Source organism: Balearica regulorum, chromosome 1 (assembly GCF_011004875.1).
Source record: "Balearica regulorum gibbericeps isolate bBalReg1 chromosome 1, bBalReg1.pri, whole genome shotgun sequence".
Taxonomy (NCBI): domain Eukaryota; kingdom Metazoa; phylum Chordata; class Aves; order Gruiformes; family Gruidae; genus Balearica; species Balearica regulorum.
Genome location: NC_046184.1, coordinates 188,692,745 through 188,700,626, shown reverse-complemented (window position 1 = coordinate 188,700,626; position 7,882 = coordinate 188,692,745). Strand labels below are relative to the sequence as shown.

General features: G+C 42.1%; 1 long non-coding RNA gene across 7 annotated transcripts in view; it reads right to left on the bottom strand.

Annotated features, from left to right (window-relative positions):
• Window positions 1–428: 428 nt before the first annotated feature.
• LOC104634399 (uncharacterized) overlaps window positions 429–7,882 on the bottom strand; it is a 91,982-nt gene continuing 84,528 nt past the window's right edge. For all 7 annotated transcript variants that reach the window (XR_012833325.1, XR_012833324.1, XR_012833327.1 and 4 more), the window contains 2 exons: window positions 6,721–6,880; window positions 429–1,111 (listed from right to left, as the gene is read on the bottom strand). This is a non-coding gene — a long non-coding RNA (uncharacterized LOC104634399). The remainder of the gene's footprint in view (window positions 1,112–6,720; window positions 6,881–7,882) is intronic.

Here is a 7,882-nt window from a genome sequence, read left to right as displayed (position 1 = left end):
CCGGCGTGGGGTCCTCCACGGGCTGCAGGTGGAATCTCTACACCCCCTCATCCTCCCTCCATGGGCTGCAGGGGGACAGCCTGCTTCACCATGGTCCTCACCACGGGCTGCAGGGGAATCTTGCTCCGGCGCCTGGAGCACCTCCTCCCCCTCCTTCTTCACTGACCTTGGTGTCTGCAGATGTTCTTACATCTTCTCACTCCTCTCTCTGGGTGCAAAAGCGCTCTCTAACTGTTTTTTTCTCTTTCTTAAATATGTTATCACAGAGGCGCTGATTGGCTTGGCCTTGGCCAGCGACGGGTCTGTCTTGGAGCCGGCTGGCATTGGCTCTGTCAGACACAGGGGAAGCTTCTAGCAGCTTCTCACAGAAGCCACCCCTGTAGCCCCCCCGCTACCAAAACCTTGCCACGCAAAACCAACACAGTTATACATTTCACATTTCATCTCATAGATGTGTTATTTAATACATATAAAACTGTAAACCTTTATGTTGCAGATGATAGAGTTTAGATACAAGCACATTATCTTTTGAAGAGCATTTTTTAAAACATGTACCACCTTCCAGGTACAAACTCACGCTGCCTTTTTTTTTTTTTTAATCTGAATTCTGTAGCTAATTCCATAAACTAAATGTTTCACTACCCTGAATATACTTTAGTCCCCTGGACTAACATTAATAAAAGGAACGTCTTTTCCCAGTCTGTCTGGGGGAGCTTACTGGGGCTGGTAAATTATACCAAAAATGTCATAAACAGTCATCTGAGACGGTTCCAATAACTCAAGAGATATTCTGTGGGTTCGGTCACAAATTTCAGGGTGCTTAGGTTGTAGCTCTCCAAGGCTTCCTGTAATGCGCATTCTTTCCCATTTCACAATCTTTCAATTAATTCCCAATCCATAAACTTTTATCACATGCCTTGGTATTTGGTAAAAACATTAAAAATTCCATTATTCCCTTCTTAAGGGACAAACCGTTCCCAGTTCTCTGTGGGAGTCTTCCTTCACCTTCATTCAGGCTCAGATTCCCAGTGATCAGTGAAACGAGTGACACCAAGAAGGTATCTGTTTCTGGTTTCAAACAACCGCCTCAGCTGTGACTTGAGGGTTCATTCTGAAAAAGATTGATAAAGACTTAAAAAAAAAAAAAAAGACTACATGAGAACAGTTCTGCTCATTTGCAAATTATAAAATTGATATTGTACACTATTAAATCAGATTTCATGATTGCTTTGTAAGTCACCCTACACCATGCCTTTTCCTGTAACAATTTGATTTTTCAAACTTCTGCAAAAATATACCAAATTCCTATCGATCATAATGCTAGTGACTGATTAAAAAAAGCTCATGGGAAAACGTTTTCTGTCTACATAACCCTAATTAATGCCTGTGGTGAATTTTATCCAGAATTTCCTAACGTCTAATAGCTTTAATTTTATTTTAAGGTGAGCTAAATATTTTATACATATACAATATGTAATTTTTATGTTATATACATGACAAATTGTTCTTGTTATAAAAGAACAATTCAGTAATACTCAGCCCCACACTGTACAATTCATATATAACTACACTAACTAATATATTCAAGCTTTTTAACTTCCTTCCTGTTCAGTAGACCATCAAAAATGGACCTGATTAACATGGGTTTCTAATTGCCTATGTAATTCCCTCTAGCTGAGTGCCCTGGTACCTGAAATTACCACTTTCTTCAGTGAAATTAGTTTGCTGCATCATGCCCAAAACTGAGGAATTAAGCTTGCTAAGACTCCCAACAGTTTTGCTACATTCCTGACGAGAAGCTCCAGATTTCTGACCAGGACCCTCAAGTGAGCAGCTCCCAACTCACGCACAGGTTCAGCTCAGCCACCGTAATTCAAAACAGACCCTTGATGGCATCTCCTTAAACACAATAACTCTGTACTTGTTAGATACAAAATTACTTTCCTGCCTCCATGTCTTGTTAAACTTAAATAAAACACCTTAGATGGAATTACCTTCACAGCTGTGCTATCTTTAATCTTAAAACATTTTGATTTTAAAATATTAAGCATTGGTAGAGGCATATTATGTTTTACAGCATTTATCCAAAGGAGAAATTCAGATGCCTAAAATAAGGTACCTAATGCCTGCTGGAATACCCTGGAGTATCCAGGATATCTGTGCAGGGCTGGCAGATATGCTGTGGGACCTGCAGGAGACCCACACCTTTGAACGGGCAGTGAAGGGCCAGGTGGGATGCCCCAGGGGCTCTAAAATGACACAGGAGATCTATGTTTATGCACCTTCATTTATTCTAAAATTAATAAAATAAACCACTAAAATAAAAAAAAAAAAAAGAAAAAAAAAGAAAAAAAACACACCAAAAAATCCCAACCCTAATTTTATAAGATTTCACTTAACTAAAAACATTTTAAAATTTGTAAAAACTCCAAAGAAATAATTTCATCTGTGTTGGTTTTGCGTGGCAAGGTTTTGGTAGCGGGGGGGCTACAGGGGTGGCTTCTGTGAGAAGCTGCTAGAAGCTTCCCCTGTGTCTGATAGAGCCAATGCCAGCCGGCTCCAAGACGGACCCGCCGCTGGCCAAGGCCAAGCCAATCAGCGCCTCTGTGATAACATATTTAAGAAAGAAAAAAAACAGTTAGAGAGCGCTTTTGCAGCCAGAGGGAGGAGGGAGAAGATGTAAGAAACTCTGCAGACACCAAGGTCAGTGCAGAAGGAGGGGGAGAAGGTGCTCCAGGCGCTGGAGCAAGATCCCCCTGCAGCCCATGGTGAAGACCATGGTGAAGCAGGCTGTCCCCCTGCAGCCCATGGAGGGAGGATGAGGGGGTGTAGAGATTCCACCTGCAGCCTGTGGAGGACCCCACGCCGGAGCAGGTGGAGACACCTGAAGGAGGCTGTGACCCCGTGGGAAGCCCACGCTGGAGCAGGCTCCTGGCAGGACCTGTGGATCCGTGGAGCGAGAAGCCCACGCTGGAGCAGGGCTCCTGAAGGGGACCCTGTGGGGGACCCACGCTGGAGCAGTTTGCTCCTGAAGGTCTGCACCCCATGGAGGAGACTCACGTTGGAGAAGGTCGTGAAGGACTGTCTCCCGTGAGAGGGACCCCACGCTGGAGCAGGGGAACGATGAGAGGAGTCCTCCCGCTGAGGATGAAGAAGCGGCAGAAACACCGTGTGATGAACTGACCGTAACCCCCACTCCCCGTCCCCCTGTGCCGCTGAGGGGGGGCGGAGGTTGAAGCCGGGAGTGAAGTTGAGCCCGGGAAGATGGGAGGGGTGGGGGGAGGTGTTTTAAGATTCGGTTTTATTTCTCATTCCTCTACTCTGTTTTGCTTAGTAATAAATAAGATGAATTCCCTCTCTAAGTTCGGTCTGTTTTGCTCGTGATGATAATTAGAGAATGATCTCTCCCTGTCCTTATCTCGACCCACAAGCTTTTCATTATACCTTTTCTCCCCTGTCTAATGAAAGAGGGGAGTGATAGAGCGGCTCTGGTGGGCACCTGGCCCTCAGCCAGGGTCAACCCACCACACATCTAAATCTCATACTTTACTGGATAAGATTTTGTCTAAATCTCATACTTGACTACATAAAAACCTGTTGGGGATCTTCACCACTTGTTATCTAGGCCCTGTAAAAATAAAGCACATGTGAATGAACTAGTCACATTCACAATATTTCTAAACTTTCTAACTTCAAATTTGAGAATACCACTACATTTTCAAAGTTAAATACTCAAAAAGTCAGAAAACACTAATGCAGGCTTCATGCAAACCCAAGCCTACAGCTTTCAGCTATTTTAGAGTGAAGTTTTGGATTCTAAATTTATATACTATTTCTTCTCATTCAGCAACCGAGTGCTTGATACTGTTCACAAGAAAAGCATTGTGACACTTGTAGTTAAATAACTTATTGAAAAAGATATGGCTGCCTACAGTACAATTATTTTACGTCACTTTGTTGCAATTACAAATCCTAAAAATGTAAAATTAATTCCCACTTTAATGTGCTCCTCACAGCCAAGCCTTGGAGCTTGCTCTCGTGTCTTTCCTCAAGCAAATTTCCCTTTTATTCCAGGAAGAGTTTTGGTGGAGCATCGTATCACAGTAGCAAATAGCCCTTTGTAGGAGCACTTCTAGAAATGGCTGAGGAGAAGATAAACCTGGCTGGGCTGGTCAAGTGGAAAATGACCACGATGAAGACACGAGAAAGGTAGGTAGAGCGCTAAGATGTATCAGGTGAAGTATTTCTAGTAGGGCGTAAAAGTTGTTGCATTAATGTTGTACGCCAAGGCAATAACGAAGGATGCACGCTTCTCCTTGCCTTTGTTTAAACAAGATCAATTTAACTTAAAGAAATGCTGGGGGATGGAAAACTAAGCTTCTGAAAGAAAACTATGTAAATGTTATTAGTTCAGTCTAGGATGCTCGGGCCCAAATTTCCCAGCGACATGCTGATGCAAATAATGGGGGAAGGGAGCGCATGGCCCCTACAACCCACCCCCCACCCACAGCCTGCTCCTGGGGAAAGTCAACGCCGGGTGAGAGGAGCCGTCCTGGCAGGCAGCACACAGCACGTTGGCCCGCAGCCTAGCACCTCTGGCTTACTAAAACCAAGCCTGAAAGACAGTGTTTCTGATTTTACTAAACACATCGGTATGGAGAAAACCACAATAGAGGGGAAAAACTATTTCATGTAAAAGGACAATATAGACACAAGGGGCCTGGATAAATTTAGGCTGAAAGAAAAATGTTTGTAATCATCAAAGCTGTGATGGGTTGAAACAAACTTCCAGTAGGATATAGCATGGGCAAGACACCTTCTGCATGGATTTCACAGTAAGTTTGTTTTTAACAGCCAGAAGACTAGTCTTGGTAGATCAGGAGCCCTCAGCAATGAACCAGCAGGGTCTTGGTTCTTTATAACTCAGCCGTAGCTTTCTCACTGTGATTATGAGAAATCAAAAAGAATCTCTTCATATTGAAGGAGGATGCCGCTAATAACCAGATGAACACTTAAAGGAAAACATAAATATTATAATAGACATTAAAATGATTATGTGATTATTTTCTGCTTGAGGCTCATTAATGGAGTAGAAAGTGAACTACTACTTTTGGTTACTTCAGACTAAATCTCAAGCAATTCTACTGATTTCAGATGCTTCAATGAGATTCCTTCAAATCTACTGTGAAGTAAATGAGATCTGAATTCAACACCTTAATTCTCTGCATACTTTGAGGGAATTAAAGCTGAAAGCCCATCGTAAAAATTGATGAATATCACTGATTTTATAGTCACAGGGGGCGAGTAAGCAGTGGTGAAGATGCCACAGAGAAAAGTAAAAGGCAGAAGACAGCTTTAGCTAGATGTTAGTTTGCCTTATCGATTGTCTGCCCTTTGTTGGTTATATGTCAGGATTACACGGTGGACAAAGATTACGAGAAAATGCGGACCAGCCAGCTTTGTCTTGGTTTTTATTTGGAGTAAAGTATCCTTCAAAAGCTATATTTTAAGCAAACTTTTTTTTTTTTTTCCCTTTGTCACAGCCAAATTCTCCAGTTCAGGAATTTACAATATTTTCCTTTTTCCAGAATGACACCTGCTGGTGGGAGCAGCATGGATGAATTGCAGATACTTTATAGGTTTGATCGTAGCTAGCCTGACATATTCTCTAAGCATGCCTATCACCTGTGTCCAGGCAAACTGTTGATAATAAAGATCTGGAAACTGTAAAGGTGCTATAAGGGGTATGTTGTAGAAGTAATACGGTTTTCCAATCTGATTTAATATTTGCTCTTAATAAACCACCAAGCTACCTACTACTAAGACAATGCTTCAATGGTGTTTCAGTGTTGGACACTAGCACTATTTTAGGAAGCCCACAACATTAATATGTCAGATTGTGAAAGCCAGAAGAAAATCCTCTCTATCCTATGGAAAAAGCTGCTGCGCTGCTTCAAACCTTCGAGTGCGAGTAAAACCAGCTGCTAATGCAACTATTGGTGCTTAACACCCCAAAAAGATTAGCATCTCAAAGAGAAGGATTGTGCACATGCCCCTGACCTGGTACAGGAGGACATAGCTAGAAGAGACAGAAAGCAAGTTGTACCTTTGCCAAAACCATGACAAATTCTCCTCAATACACCAGGCAGCGTCAGGCTCTGTAATGGGCTTCCATATTCACAGCACCTCTGTCACCTGTGTCTATTGGAGTAGCCTCCCCTCCAGCTAAACTGGAGCCAGACTTGAACTTTTGATGCTTCCAACACATTTACAGCAATATTTCCCAAAGTGATTTCCAATGCTAAGAACATCCCCGTTGGGAATACACAGCATTATTTCCTTTTTCCAAGATGTCAACTATCCACCACCTTCTATAAAGGCAAGCTAAAATGTAGGTGCTCAGGACTCTGAAGAAGACCCTGCAGTTGGACTCTAAAATATCTAGAAATATGAATTCTGGGACAGTTTTTAGACATTAAATTGTGGTAATTTTAATAAATCAGATTTTGAGAACTGTATGTTTTAAACATGACTTACAAAGAAGTATTTGGGGAAAAAAAATGCCCAGTTAAAAAGAAAACAGTATTAGAAATTCAATTCAGAATTAGAATTCAATGAATTATTTTGAATGATTTACAAGAGCATAGGCAAACATACACATTCAAATGCATTCCCTTTGGGTAAATTATTAATATATAGGTGTTGCTATGGCATACATACCTCATTGTAACATCAGAAGGCAAAGTTTCTTGTTGATTAGAGTACTAGACTGCATTAGGATGCCACTAAGGAGACTTGGTTTCTATTCCTGCATTTGCCACTGGCCTCCTTTACCACTTTGAGAGGTAACTTCACATCTCTGTTCCTTCAGTTCTCCCATCTGTGAAAAGAAGATAACATTGCTTTATTAGGATAGTTAAATGACTGATTTCCAAAGATTGTTTCTATTTTGGTAAATGCAAACACATGCAAAGGGGGTACATTGCTGTAAACTCACTGGTAAATGTAACACACGTGAGATTGTTTCAACAGAGTTTAGATCTGGAGAGATTCTTTAAACATATTTCTTGGAGAACTGATCAAAGCTTCGGTCCTACCTATGCTTGTACATGCTTCTGTTTATAAAGTCCTTGTTTGTCACACATATAATTGTGACTATCAAAAGCTGGAACCTTAGCATGATTTCAGTTTATCCTCCTTAACGTCCTTAACAAAGCAATGACTTCATGAAGTGCCCAGCTACATCCCGCTGCCTTCAGAGTGGGACCTCAGCCCAGGGTAAGCACTTTGCTGAGAACAGCAGCAGGCTGGAAACAGAAAGGCTGATAAATCCCCAAACCTGTGATAGCCTGGCCAACCCCACAAGGTCTGACCTAGCTGAAAAACAGAGAGGAAATTGCAGAAAGATGCTTGTGCAAATGTGTTCCTACTTTTTACTGCCGGAGCCTGAGGAGCTTTACTGAAACAGGTTTTCTAGCTGCTTCCACTTAGCTCAAGGAGTGTCTCCTTGAGCACATCATTATCAACAATTGACTGTGACCGTCTCGGTTCTGTGCTAGAATCCAGCAAAAAGACACTTCTCATCCCAAAGCGATAGCACTGCTTTTCTTGTCAGATTAGAGGTCAGCTTGAGTTTTGAGCTCAAGTTACTGCTGACCCTTAAGCAGTCTTTCCAGCTTTTAATGCCACACATGGCGAATGAAATGCATGCGTGGGATAGAAACAGCCTGGGATTCAAATAATCCTCCGCACAAGGATAAGAGCTCTGAATTTGGCCAATTTTTTCTGTTCTCTCAACTCTACTTACTGAGCTCACATGGCATGGAATAACCTTGGCGTTGGGATTACTTTTACGTCCCATTCTTTTTATTTCACCGAGGAC